The 15,375-nt window shown below is 35.4% G+C and overlaps 1 protein-coding gene and 1 pseudogene across 1 annotated transcript in view; one reads left to right on the top strand and one right to left on the bottom strand.

The window, feature by feature from the left end:
* LOC102829976 overlaps positions 1 to 2,382 on the bottom strand; it is a 7,015-nt pseudogene extending 4,633 nt beyond the window's left edge.
* The window catches only part of CCDC73 (coiled-coil domain containing 73), a 173,584-nt gene that overhangs the window by 6,374 nt on the left and 151,835 nt on the right, over positions 1 to 15,375 (top strand). The gene's annotated exons all lie outside the window — the stretch shown is intronic.

Here is a 15,375-nt window from a genome sequence, read left to right as displayed (position 1 = left end):
GATTTTGAGGATTTTTGTTTTCTTTATGTTGAGGTATAGTCCATATTGAAGGCTGTATGTAGTCTTTAATCTTAATCAGTAAGTGCTTCAAGGAAGTTCTTTTCCCTTCCAACAAGCAATGTTATGCTGCCTGCATATTGCAGGTTGTTAATGAATCTTCATTATGTACAGGTTCTACACAAGCACACTTCTGGAATTCCCATTTGCAATGTTATCAGTAATTTATTATGATCCACACAGTTGACTATCTTTGCATCATCAGTGAAACATAGGTAAATATTTCTGGTATATACTCTGCTTTCAACTAAGGTCCATTTGACATAAACAATGATATCTCATATTCGTTACCTTCTGAATTCAGCTTGAATTTCTAGCAACTCACTGTTGCACCGTTTTTGAATTATCTTCAGTAAAATCACCTGCATGTGATATTAATGATATTTTGTGATAATTTCCACATTCTATAACATCACCTCTATTTTGACTCAGCACAAATAGGGATCTTTCCTAGTCAGTTGGCCAGGTCTTCTAAATTTCTTGTCATAGCTCTTCCAGTGTTGCATCTGTTTGGTGAAACATCTCAATTGGTATTCTTTAATCCCTGGAACCTTGTTTTTCAATAATGCCTTCAGTGCAATTTTGACTTCTTCCTTCAATACAGTTGGTTCTTGATCATATACTACTACTGAAATGATTGAACATAGGCCAATTCTTTTTGATATAATGACTGTTTTCTTTTTACTTTCCTTTTTTGCTTCCTATATCATTCACTATTTTGCCCATAGAGTCCTTCGATATTTCCACTTCAGGCTTGAATTTTCTCTTTAGTTCTTTAGCTTTAGAAATGTTAAATGTGTTCTCCCCTTTTAGTTTTCTAACTCCAGGTCTGTACATTTCATTATTATATTTTGTCTTCTCTATCTGCCATTTGAAGTATTCTGTTTAACAATTTTACTTCATTACTTCTGTTGGCTTTAGTCATTATAAGTGCAAGAGCAATTTTCTGAGTCTTTTCTGGCATCTATTTTGTTCTTTTCTTTCTTTCTAGTGTTTTTAATGATATTTTGATTTCTTCATAATATTATGTTTTTGATGTCATTCCACAGCTCATCTGGTCTTTGGTCATTAGTGTTCAATATGTCAAATCTATGTTTGAGATGATCTCTAAATTTAGGTGGGATATTCTCAAAGTTATAATTTGGCTTTCATGGACTTGTTTTAATTTTCTTCAGCTTCAACTTGAACTTGCATACCAGCAATTGATGGTTTGTTTCACAGTTGGCCCCTGGCCTTGTTTTGGCAGATGATATTGAGCTTCTTCATCATCTCTTTCCACTTATGCAGTCTGTTTAATCCCTGTGTATTCCATTTGGTGAGGTTCACTTGTTCAGTTATCATTTATCGTGTTGGAAAAAAGTATTTGCAGTGAATACTTCATTGGTTGTGCAAAACTCTATCCTGTGATCTCTGCATCATTTCTATTATGAGGCCCTTATTTTCCAACTACCAATCTTTCTTCTTTGTTTCCAAATTTTGCATTCCAATCACCATTAATTATCAGTATACCTTGATTACATGTTTGATCAATTTCAGACTGCAAAAGTTGGTAAAAATCTTCAATTTCTTCATTTTCATCATTAGCAATTGGTATATAAATTTGATTAAAATAGTGATATTAATTGGTCTTCCTTGTAGGAGTATTGATATTTTCCTATCATGTTGTATTTCAGGACATATCTTGAAATGTTGTTTTGGGGATGAATGTAACACTATTTCTCTTCAGTTTTACTCCCAGCATTAGCTCATTAATGTGTAGGATAGAGTCCTGGTGTGACACTGTAGGATAAGTACTGAACTGTTAACAGCAAGGTCAGAGATTCAAATCCACCAGCCACTTCTCAGAAACCCTATTCAGTGTCGCTATCAGTCAGAGCATACCCGATGACATGTAACAACAGCAAATGCCTAGGATATCTATCTTTTTGCATTTCATGTTTGATAAATTTCAACTTTTCTAGATTCATTCTTCTTATGTTCTATGTTCTGATTATTAATGAATATTTGTATTTTGAGTTGTGCCACATTAGCAAATGAAGGGTCTGAAAGCTTTATCTATGTCATTAGGTCTAGTCTACTTGGAGGGGACAGCCCTTTCCTAGTTGTATTTTAAATGCTTTCCAGCCTGAGGAGCTCATCTTCCTGTACTGTATCACACAATGTTCCACTGCTATCTATAAAGTTTTCAGTAGTCAATTCCACCCCCACGCCCCTAGCATCATATTGCAGGTCCTTCTTCTCAGCCTGTTTTAGTCTGGAAGCTTTGCTGAAGCCCACTCGATATGGGTGACCATGCTGGTATTTGAAATACCCTTGACATACCATAGCAACACATAAGCCACCACAGTACTACTAACACAAGAGTGCTGAAACATTGTTCTAAGATTTAATTAATTTATTTATTAACTTTTAATGGTGATTTTGGCAAAAGTTTGCAGACATTTGTTTTCTTTTCAACAATTCATACATATTTTATATTGTGACATTGATCGCAATCCCCACAGCACTCTTCCTGTATTTATTTTTCTTTTCTAACCCTTTCTGTCTTCTGAACTTTACCCCTGGACAAATGCTGCCCTTTTGGTCTTGTAAGGTTGATTGTTCTAAGGATGTCCTAGCATTATAAAAGTATTAACATTTGTTGTTACACAAAGAAAATTTAATTGCCACATGTACATCCTGTCTAAAGCTGATTGCTAGTATAACACAAGTCTATTTGGAAAATATATCCTACTTAAAAAAAGTACTTTGGATAATCATTACAAAGAACTATTTTAAAAAATTAGTTTAAAATATTATGCTTTCTAAATGAAACAAATTTCGGTCACTATTTAAAAATCCATATTCTGTTCCAAACATTTTTGTTGTATTGGATTATATATTTTAAACCTGGGAAATGTTTCCTTACAAAATCTATTTTGAATAATTTCAAGTTTGCAATGGAAAATGACAACATGCTTCTCAAATTGAAACCCAGAGTCTCAGAAATAAATTGTCTTAAGTGTTTTTAATTGCCAAATGTAAGAATATATATAATATGTTCAATGAAATCCCTCCTTGAAAGGGAACTTTCTTAGAATGGAAAAAAAAAATCTTCCCTCTGATTGGAAAAAGACAATTATTGATTTTACCTTGATGGCAACACTTTATCTACAATACTGGATTTTAATTTTCCTCTAATATTTTATTGGCGTCCCTGTGTGGCGCTGTAGGTTAATGTGCCAGACTGGCAAAGCCGTTTGAACTGCAGGGGCAGTGGTTCAAGCTCACTAGCTGCTCCTTGGAAACCCTATGCTGGGTTGCTATGGGTTGGAACTGACTCGACGGCACTTAACAACAACAACAATATTTTATTAGAAAAATTCCAAGCATACATAATTGCTGAAATAACTTAATAATGAACACTCATATACCCATTTTAGAAGGCAAGATTATATGACTCCCTCAAAATATCCACATTTGTCCAAGGTTGGTTTGAACCACAATGTCAGTTTAAACCCAGCAGCCACTCTTCAGAAATCCTATACAGGGTTACTGAGTCAGAATGAATTCGGCGGCACTTGACAACAACAGCAACAATCCCTGGAACCTGTGAATGTGTCACCATACCTGGCAAAAGGGACTATGCAGATGTTAAGAATTTTGGGATGAGGGGATTACCCTGGATTATTTGGGTGGGTCCAAAATAGTCATTGTTATTACATACACATAAGTGCCGTCAACTTGATTCCAACTCATAGCAGCCCTGTGTAGGATTTCTAAGAAGTGACTGATGAGTTTGAACTGCCACCTTACCATTCAAATCAACCTGGCAGTTCAGTGCTTATCCTACAATGCCACACCAGTACTCCAATTACTCATAAGGGTTCTTAAAAGAGGAAGACAGCAGAGTCAGAGAAAGAGATGTGATGATGAAAGTAAGAGTCTTAGTCAGATAGAGACAGAGATTTGAAGATGCTGCACCATTGGCTTTGAAGCTGAAGGAAGGGACCACAGCCAAAGAATGTAGGTAGCCTCTGGAAGCTAGAAGAGGCAAAGCAACAGTTTCTCCCCTAGAGATTATAGAAAGAACACAGTCCTGCTGACACCTTGATTTTTTTTATAGCAAGAGTATTTTGGATTTCTGATTCCCAAAAACAAAAGATTAAATTTGTGTTGCTTTAAGCCACTACATTTATGGTAATTTGTTGTCTCAGTAATAGGAAACAAATACACCCCATACCTAGATTCCACTGTTGACATTTTTCTTTTTGCTTATCTATGTATTATTGGTCTTATTTTTTGATACATTTCTAAATAAGTTATAGACAATAGTATACTACGCTGTAAATGCTTCTGCTTACATATTGTTAACTGGAATTTGGTATTTTACATAATTTTTATTTCAATTTAAAATTTACATACAATAAAATGTATAGTTCATATGCATTTAATATAACCAAATTCTTACCATTTGATGAATTTTTAGAAATGCATACAACTGTAAAACCCAAACCCTTATCAAGATATGAAGCATTATCAGCACCCCCAGAAAATACCCTCATGTCCTTTCTCACTCCGATTCTGTACCCAATCCATTCCTACAATGCAGTACTATCAAAATCAAACTCATTGCCATTACTTCAATATGAACTCATAGCAGCCCTAGAGGACAGAGTAGAACTGCCCCAGAGGGTTTCCAAGGAGGAGTCCTCATGTGATGCTGTGGAATAATGCACTAGACTGCAAAGTTGGTTTGAACTGCTAGGTTGGTGGTTCAAATTCACCAGCTGCTCCTTGGAAACCCCATACAGGGTCCCTGTGAGTCAGAACTGACTCAACAGCACTTAACAACAACAATCTTCATAGAAACAGACTGCCTCATCTTTCTTTCACAGAGCAGCTGGTGGATTAGAGCCACTTACTTTTTGGTTAGCAGCTAAGTGCTTAACCATTATGCACCAGGCTCCTCAGTGCAATACTACTCAGCAATACAAAGCAACAAACTACTGATCCACACAACAACATGGATAAATCAAAAACATTATGAGTGAAAGAAACCTTACAAAAATGAGCATATACTGCTATTCCATTTATATGAAATTTTGCAACAGGCAATCTAACTGAGTAGGAAAAAAGTCAAAAGAGTGATTGTCTTTGGGGGAAGGAGTAGATGTGGAATTTGGCTAGGAAGCTTGCATGAACAAGCTTTTTGGGTTGATGGAAGCATTCTATATCTTGATAGGAATTTGCATTATATGGGAGTTTGCATATGTCAAAACACAGAGAATGTACAGTTAATGTTTGTGCATTTCACATTTGTAAATTTAAGGTAAGTAAAAACCATTTTAAAGATAATGAACTCTGTTTAATGATATGCTTGCTGAAGTATTTATGAGGAAGTATACCGATGCCTAGTGTGGCCTTGTGGGTTACTGCGCTGGACTGTAGTCACTTTGAACCACAAGATTATTGGTTCAAGCTCACTAGTAACTCCTTGGAATCCCTATACAGGTCGCTATGGATAGGAATGGACTCAATGGCACTTAACAACAGCAACATACTAATGCCAACAATTTATTTTGAAATTGTAATTAAACTACTCTGAAAGTAGTTTAATTAGTGGGTAGAAGGATGGATGTTGTGTGCTGATTCTGACTCATAACAGTCCCATAGGGTTTCCCAGGCTGTAATCTTTAAGGCAGCAGATTGCTGTATCTTTCTCCTGCAGAACTCCTGGTGGGTTCGAAATACTTACTTTATAGTCACCAGCCAAGTGCTTAATCAATGTGCCACCATAGTTCTTTGTTATTATTGCTTAGTGCCGTTGAGTCAGTTCTGATTTATAGCAACCCTGTATAGGGTTTCTAAAGAGTGACTGGTGGATTTGAATCTCTGACCTTGCAGTTCAAACTGCCTTGTGGTCCCATGATTATCCTGCACCAACACACCAGGACTCCTTGTTGTTAAATGCTGTTGAGTTGGTTCCAATCTATAGCAATTCAGTATAGAGTTTTTTAGGAGCAGCAGTGAGCTTGAACTGCCAACTTTGAGGTTCAAACAACTTTGTGGTCCAGTGTATTAATTTGCAACACCACACTAAGACTCCTTAGAAGGATGGATATCAAAACCTACTGCCATTAAATTGATTCAGACTCAGAACTGCCCCATAGATTTTCCAAGGCTGTAATCTTTATGGATGTAGACAGCCACATTTTTTTTTCCTTCAGAAGGACAGATAGATGCGATAAAAAACAAGTAAAAGGTTAATGGTAGAATTTAAGTGGTGGTTATGTGGATATTCACCGTTTTCTTTGTGCTTGATAATTCTTATAATAAAATGTAGAAAAATCAAAGTATATTTTAAAAGTCAAATTTTTCCTTTTTAAAATGAAATATTTCCTTATGACTTTAGTAAGTCTTCTATAATTTTTTCAAAGATAGACTTTCACGGAGGTTGTAACATTTGGAATGTTTTCAGCCACAATAGAGACAACAACAAAATCAAATAACTTACAGGGTTTATCATATCACATGATAAGGAGTCTAGAAGTAGAGTACTTCTGAGATTCTTTATTTCAGTGGCTTAACACTTTTATCAGGAACTGTGGTTTTGCCATTTTTTCTATTTTGCCATTATGATTTTCTTAGCTTTTTGTGTGTGTGTTTTTTCATTTTTAAACATTTTATGATTATAGCTTCTTGCAGTAGAAAAAGTGATGCATATCTCTTAATAAAAGGATAATGAAACTTTTCCAGGTTTTTCTCAGCACACAGCCCCTAATAGCTCATTGACCATAATTGAGTCACATGATCACTCCTAGATCAGTCATTGGCAGGAGGAATGCATTGGACCATCATGACTAGTTAAGATCATTCAGGATTTACCTGACTCACATTAGTGATGGATCTTGGGACACAATCACGGTTTTTCCAGTATGCAAGAAGGTAGAACTGCATGCCAACAGTGTATGGTGGTATTGGTGGTTATATACTGTGGAGTCGGTTCCGACTCATAGTGACCCTGTACAGTGTTTCTGAGGCTGTAAATCTTTACGTGAGCAGAAAGCCTCAGTTATCTTCTGCAGAACAGCTGGTCATTTCAAACTGCTGACCTTGTGGTTCGTAGCTTGATTTGTAACCACTACGCTACCAGAGCTAGTGTATGCTATACCGTATGCTATACATAACAGTGTATGCTATACGGTAAATGAAGTGAGGAATGATTGGAAGCTCTTCTAGTAATACATATCTGTATTCGAACCATGCTCCTCTGAGAGCATGGAGTGCATATAAAATACATTTCTTCTCACAGACAGTTGGATAACAGGTGTTCAAGACACCGCTTTTTGAAGTCAAGGTCTAATCATACACTTCACTGTTAGTGACAGAGTGGGTCTGAGGGCCACCATGATCTAGATATAGTTCTAAGTATTTTTTATTGATTAATTTAATTTTTGGTATAATTTTATGAGGTAAGTACTCTTATTATTGCCATTTTACAGATGAATAAACTGAGGAAGCAAAAGGATACGTCATATAGCAGGTAAACAGTAAAGTGAGGCCTTGAAGACAGCTGATCTTTCTTCAGTCTCATAAGCACTTCAGTATATTACCTTTCAGAGAGTGTGCATGTTGTAGGACAATATCAATTATTATGATATACTTTTTTTAAAATGATTTATTGTGAATTATGTGATAGTTTACATGGGAGAACATTAGTTTTACATTCATTCTATCGTATATCGTCTCATTGCCATGGTTACAATCCCCTCCATGCAATCCTTCCCCCATGCCCCCCAGGTCTTCAGCACACAGTCGGTTTCCCTCTCTGGATCCAAAGTCTCCAACTGCTCCATAGCTCCATGTCATCATCTCTGGCTCCATTTCAGGCATATGATATACTTTTTCCTTCAAAATTTTCGGAATTTAATTTTCGTATATGAGACCAGTAGAAAACTGCTTAAAATCAGATTAACAAAACCACAACAAAACAAAAACCCATTGCCATTGAGATGATGCTGATTCAAAGTGAACTGCAAATCTTTATGAGAGCAGATAGTCTACTCTTTCTCCTCGTGGAGCAGCTAGTGGTTTTGAACAACTGCTGACCTTGCCATTAGCAGTCCAACATGTAACACACTATGTCAACAGGTCTCCTAAATCAGATGGCGAATTTTGAATATGTAAGTATATTCTGATTATTTGAGGTTGTTGTTGTTAAGTGCCATTGAATTGGTTCAACTCACAACAACCATATGTAGGATTTCCGAGAAGCAGTTGGTGGGTTTGAACCATTGACCTTGAGGTTCAAATTGACCTTGAGGTGCTGTGCTTATCCTACAGCAGCATACTAGGACTTCTGATTATTTGATAGAAAATTTCAAAATATAAAGTAGAAATGTTTGTTGAATGAAACAACAAAAACATTTAAAAATTGCTATGAATTGCCTTTTTTTCTATTTCATAAATTTTTGTAATAAATAAAGTTGATTAATGTGAAAACAGCAGTTTAAATACTAATTGGGAAGTAGGGGTTAAAAAGATGAACTTTTAGGCTATTCATGCATATTGGAAATACTTATTTTGATTATTTTGTAGCCCATCACATCAATAAATTATTTGAAAGAGTGATTCGTAGTTTATTGGACAACATCAGAAACAGAATTGTGCAATTTCGTAGGAGGTGGATATAAGTTTGAAAAAGAGAGTGAAAGTATCCAGTTACAGTTTTGGCTGCTCAGACATGTGCCTCCTATGTACTATGTCCCTAAATCTGTTCAGGGTCAAGAATTGAATAGGCCTGACCAATACACAGCCCATCTTATAAAACCACAGCCTGAAGCAAACACTTATAAAAAAAGCATGACACTTTCTAAAGGTTATAAAGAGTAGATAAGCCATCAAATTACTCTTCATTTATTGTTTTTATAAAAAACACTTAAATCCTTGTAGTCCTAAGGCATATAATAAAAAAAATAAAGCACTTTTAGGATTCTATATTCTGGGCTACTTTATCGAAGTTACAGATCAGATTTTCTTACAAAATTTAATATCTTTTTGCCTCATTGACAATCTTATAAGAATTTCTATTAACTTTTAAGAGCTGCTTGAAGAATGATGAAAAAAAAGAAAAATTCTTATAAAAAGTTTAAAATGATCATATTTAATAGAAATCTAGAGTGATGTGGAATTAAAATTTTAATAAAGTAGAAGCATGTTATAATGCTAGTATTGGATTATGTGGATAATCCCCACTTAATCTGTTTTCCATGTACTATTACATAAATATTCATGAATCATAATAATCAGAAAAGAATATGGCTCCACTCATAGCATAATTAATTTTATAGGGCATTGAAATGCTGCTTAATACTATTTGTGTTGTTTGTTGTTAAGTGCCATCAAGTCATGTCTAACTCAGTGACTGAAAGGTTTCTGAGGCTGAAAAAATCCCCTTGACTTTCATTCATTATGCTAATTTAGAATGACAGGATTTATAAATACACATATAACATTTATATTTTAAAAAATTTAATGTGCATTTTTTTCTGAATTCCCATAATACTTTGCTCATAATGCTATTATTATACATAATCTATACTACTTGATAGTGGAGTCCTGTTGTGGCACTGTAGGATAAACACTGTACTGCAAGGTCAGTTTGAATTGCAAGGTCAGCAATTCAGAGTCACTAGCTGCTCCTTGGAAACCCCATACTGGGTTGCTGTGCGTCAGAACTGACTCATCCACACTTAACAACAACAACAACTTGATAGTAGAATTACTCATTTGCATGACTTTTCAGTTCTCTTAGGACATAAACTAAGAAGTGGTTTGTAAAAGGTTATCAGATTAATTCATGTTTAAAAAGCCAGAAACCCCACGATTGCATTCTTTTGTCCCCATTTTATAGATGAGTTGACTTAGAAATGTTTTGCTTGAAAATTTTTCAATGTACTTCCAAGTTTTAAAAGTCAGCAGATGTAATATTAAAATTTGGGTGCCTGTGGTTTTAATTTTTTTCTTCTTAATACTCAGAAAAATTGATAGCACAAGGTCCACTTTCTCACATGGCAAAAATTAATTGGTGCTGAATGGGAGATACAGGTTCAACTGGAGATATTGGCTGTCAAGTTCAACACAGTTCCAACCTGCTCACAAGTCAATTATCCAAATTCTGAAGGAAGTTGAATTTATGACCCCTGTGCTATTCCCATCCCATGTGAGTTATCTGATAAGAACATTTACCAGAAATGATGTCTACTTTGTAAAATACACACTTTTTGACTTGGCGTAAGCTTTTTTGGTGATTGAGGTAGTTAATTAGTAAATTATTATTAACTCAAGATACTCAATTTTATTTTCAAAATTATCATTACTAATTTAGGAAAAATCAGAAATGTTTCCTCTCTTATTAATTACAGTGAGTTGAATAGTGAAATACAGTTTAGTGGAGTGAGAAAAAGTCTTTTTCTTTGACTTTATTTGGTTATTTATTTGTTTTGATTATTTTAAACTGGAGCCATTTTACTTTCTAACCCTTTTGATAAGTCCCAATTTTATGTAACTGCATTACTCATTTCACTAAATTAATTTATAAATATACATATTAATGGAAGAGTACTGGTGGACTTCAGGTCTGGCACTGTAGGATAAGCACTGGTCTGCTAACTGTAACCTTGGTGGCTCAAATCCACCAGCTGCTCCTCAGAAACCCTATCCAGAATCACTGTGAACTGGAATTGATTTGATGACATTTAATAACAACAACAGCTGAACTCAGTAGGGAGACCTGAGTACCAGTTCAATAGAGTTTATAGGACTGGAAGCTATTTTGGATCATTTTCACTTCTAAAATTCAATAATTACAAAATAATTGATCATTTGAATACATTCTTATCTTATGTATTTGTAAGAAGAATGGATGTTTTGGTATGGCAGGTCTCATTAGATACATTCTGAAGTTTGTAAGTGTCAACAGAATGAAAAGAATTCTGATTTATATATTCTAGTCATTAAAAATATTTTTTGAGGTAGTTGGTTTTGAAAGTAATTTATATACCAATTTATTGGTCTTAATGGGATAATTCCAATGGTGCTTTGACTCAAACCGATATTTTTATTCCCCAGATCAACCTAGTAATAATGAGACCTCTCTGGATTTCTGATGTGTCACTATAGGATAAATTCTGGTATGCTAACCACAAGGTCACTGGTTCAAGCCCATCAGCCACTCCTTGGAAACTCTATATAGGATCTCTATGAGTTGGAACTGACTTGACGGCACTAACAACACAACAAAAAGAAAGTAGAACAGAAGACATTTCAAGATGCAACTGGAGAGAAAAGCTAGTTTAGCTTGAATGGTAATCAAGTTCAGAAGGTGTGACTATAAGACTATTGACTGTAGATTAAGATTAACTCATTAGATGACTACCATAGTTTTCTCATAAATGCAGAAATAACATACACATGCATGTCTCATACAGAGGCAACTAAAGAATCAGGAGATTATGCAGTTTTCAAAAACCATAAAGCACACATGTTATTTGTGTGAAAATGCATTATATGAGCACAGAACTGCAATGAATATGACTACTTACAGATCTTTGAAAAAAATTAAAGCAAAGAGCTTCATAATCATGGAAGTTACATTGGTGTGCTCCTAAAGAATGAGTGGATCACAGATAAAAGCTTATCACTTATTTTTGTTATAGCACAGAATGACAGAGAACACTTACTGCAAAACAGAATGGGATAAAAAGAGGAAGGAAAAAAATATATCAGTGATTGTAAAAATTGCAGCAAAAATAGCTGCACCAGCATAAAATTTTAAATACTCATTAAGAACTGAGTTCTGAGTCAGTACAGAATTCTGAGAGCTTTGTAAAAAGCTCTCAGATTAGGAATACTATAGATAGATTGGAAAGACAAGTAGAGAACATGAGTAGAGGATGTAAGTATTGTATGGGTATAAGATAAAGAATAGTAGACCAGATATAAGAATAGTCATTCAGTGTCCAAAAGGCAAGACACATTGAAAATGTTTTTATTATTATAATTTATTGGGCTTCTATTTGAATATGTGGTGTGAGTACAAAGTCAAGAGATCAATTTTTAACAAATCTTTATTTGTTAATTGTGTTGTTAGTTACCATTGAGTCAGTTCCTACTCTTAGCAACCTTATATAGGGTTTCCAAGGAGTTACTGGTAGATTAGAATTGCTGACCTTGCGGTTAGTCCAATTCCACACCAGGACCCCAGACAAAGTTTCATGATTAAAAAAAAATCTGAGACTATTTTTCAAACCAAACTCTCTGTGAACCCATGTAGAATGTATGGCACATAAACCCATTGTCATTGAGTTGATTCTGACTTGCAGTAACTAAGGCAGTAATCTTTACAGAAGCGTACTGTGACATCCTTTTCCAAAGGAATGCTTGGTGGATTTGAACCACCAGCCTTTCAGTTTGCAGCCAAGTGCGTAACTACTGTACACCCAGGGACTCTTCTATATTGTTGTTGTTAGGTGCCATTAAGTTGATTCTGACTCATAGTGACCCTTTGCACGACAGAACAAAACATTGCCCAGTACTACAACATCCTCACAATTTCTGTTATGTGTGAACCTGTTGATATAGCCACTGTGTCAGTCCATCTTGTTGAGTGTTGTCCTCTTTTTCGTTGCTCCTTTACTTTATCCGCATGGTATCCTTCTCTAGGGACTGGTTCCTCCTAGTAACATGTCCCAAGTATGCAAGATAATGTCCTCACTTTTAAGGAACACTCTAGCTGTACTTCTAAGACAGATTTGTTTTTTGTTCTGGAAGTCCATGATACACGCAATATTCTTCACCAACACCATAATTCAAATGCATCAAATCTCCTTCAGTCTTTCTTATTCATTGTCCACCTTTCAAATGTATATGAGGCAATTGTAAATACCATGGCTTGGGTCAGTCATGACATCTTTGTCTTTGTCTTCAAAGTGATGTCTTTGCTTTTTAACAGTTTAAATAGGTCTTTTGCAGCATATTTTCTTAATGCAATATGTCTATTGTACAAGTTGCTGTTGTTAAGTGCCGTTAAATTGGTTCCGATTTATTGTGACCCTTTATAGAGATTCTGAGGAGTAGTTAGTGGGTTTGAACTGCCAATTTTTTACTTAGCAGTCTAGTGCTTACCCAACAGTACCAAATAAGTACTAAATAAAATGATAATTATTTTCCAGTACTAAGCATTGTTGTTGTTAACTGCCATCAAGTCGGTTGTGACCTATCGTGACCATGTTTCTGAGGAGTGGCTGGTGAGCTTGAACTGCTGACCTTGCAGTTCAAACTGACTTTGCAGTCCAGCACATTAACCCACAGAGCCACACCAGTACTCCATACCAGTAAGCATTAGAAATAATAAATATATGGGAAAATAGTTATTAATTGAAATTGAGCTGTTTTTTTTTCTTCATACCTACAGAATAATATGAGTACATAGAACAACAAGTGATAGTTAATAAAAATAAAACAAAGAGTAATTAGGAGCTGCATAATTAAAGGGTATTATAAAGATTTCCTTCAGCACAACAGGGATTTTTAAACTTTTGTGAGACGAGCTACTTTTTATTTCCCTGAAAGTTTGAGAATTGTTTGGCCTGGGAATGGGGTAGGACTTGGTGTGAAGAGGGAGAGGAATCTAAGATACTACTGGTGATACATCTATCAACCAACTAGGATGCCCTGCAAACCATAGGAGTGGTTTGTGTGTGTGTGTGTGTGTGTGTGTGTGAGAGAGAGAGAGAGAATATGTATAATATTAATAACTTGCAGAATTTAGATTTCCATCTGATCTTGAAGGTATTCTTTACTCAAGTTATGATTTTCCTGATTTTCAGTGTGATGGGAGGTTTTTCTATTGTATCCTGGACATTGAGTTTATTATGTAGGAAGCTCTGGGTCTTTCTTAAACATTTAATTTTAGTAGGCAATTATCCTTCCTGATTAGATTTCACACATGGCCTACTTTTGTGGTGTATCATTTCAATAACAACTTAATTTTGAGAGCCTCTATATTGCTTTTTGAAGGCTTGGTATGGTGCTATAGGATAAGCAGTGGACTGCTAACCTTAAGATTGGCACCAGCTTCTTGGAAACCCTATACAGGTTCATTCTGAGTCAGAACCAACTTGACAGTACTTAACAACAGCAACACATTTGCTTTTCCACCACTCTTCTGTCAGCTTGTCTTATTGTGGTGGTGTGTTGCTGTGATGCGAGAAGCATTAAAGCATTAAAATACACAGGTATTTTAATACTAGGGGCACCCATTATGCATAGGTTTCAGTAGAGCTTCCAGATTAAGCCAGACTAGGAAGAAGGAGAGGCAGACCACTTCTGAATGGTTAGCCACAGAAAACCTTATAAATAGCAGCAGAACATTGTTTGATATAGTGCCAGAAGATGAACCCCTCAGGTTGTAATATGACTGGGGAAGAGCTGTCTCCTCCAAGTAGAGTTGACCTTAATGATGTGAGTGAAGCAAAGCTTGTGGACTTTCATTTGCTGGTAAGGTACAACTCAAAATGAGATAAAGCAACTGCAAACAAACATTTATTAGTAATTGAAATGCATGTTTGAATAATTGAAATACAAAGAATGAATTTAGGGAAAATTGGAAGTTGTCAAAAATGAGATGGAATACATGAAGACCAATATTCTAGGCATCAGTGAGCTGAAATGGACTAGTACTGACCATTTTAAATTGGATAATCATATGGTTTACTATGTTGGGAATGACAAATTGAAGAGGAATGGTTTCTCATTCAGAAAGAACACTTCAAGATCTGTCTAAAATAGGTCTGTAATAGGATACTATCCATTCACCTACAAGGAAGATCAGTTAATACAACTGAAATTGATCAAATATGCGGTCAAGATGCATTGATAATTACTGGTGATTGGCATCTAATAGTTGGAAATAAAGAGGAAGAATCAGTAGTTGGAAAATAAGATCTTGGAAAAATGATGTTGGAGATTGAATGACAGAATTTTGCAAGATCAACAACTTATTCATTGCAAGTTACTGTTTTTCAACAACATACATATGGACCTCAAATAGGAATCCAATTGACTACATCTTTGGGAAGAAACAATGGAGAAGCACAGTAACATCAGCCAAAACAAGGTCTGGGACAGACTGTGGAACAGAAAATCAATTGCTCATATACAAGGTTTTTTTTGTTGTTGTTAAGTGCCGTTGAGTCAGTTCCGACCCATAGCAACCCTGTATAGGGTTTCCAAGGAGTGGCTGGTGAGCTTGAACCACCAACCTTGCAGTTCAAA

Source organism: Chrysochloris asiatica, unplaced genomic scaffold, assembly GCF_000296735.1.
Source record: "Chrysochloris asiatica unplaced genomic scaffold, ChrAsi1.0 scaffold00072, whole genome shotgun sequence".
Taxonomy (NCBI): domain Eukaryota; kingdom Metazoa; phylum Chordata; class Mammalia; order Afrosoricida; family Chrysochloridae; genus Chrysochloris; species Chrysochloris asiatica.
This window is presented reverse-complemented; position numbering and strand designations above follow the sequence as displayed.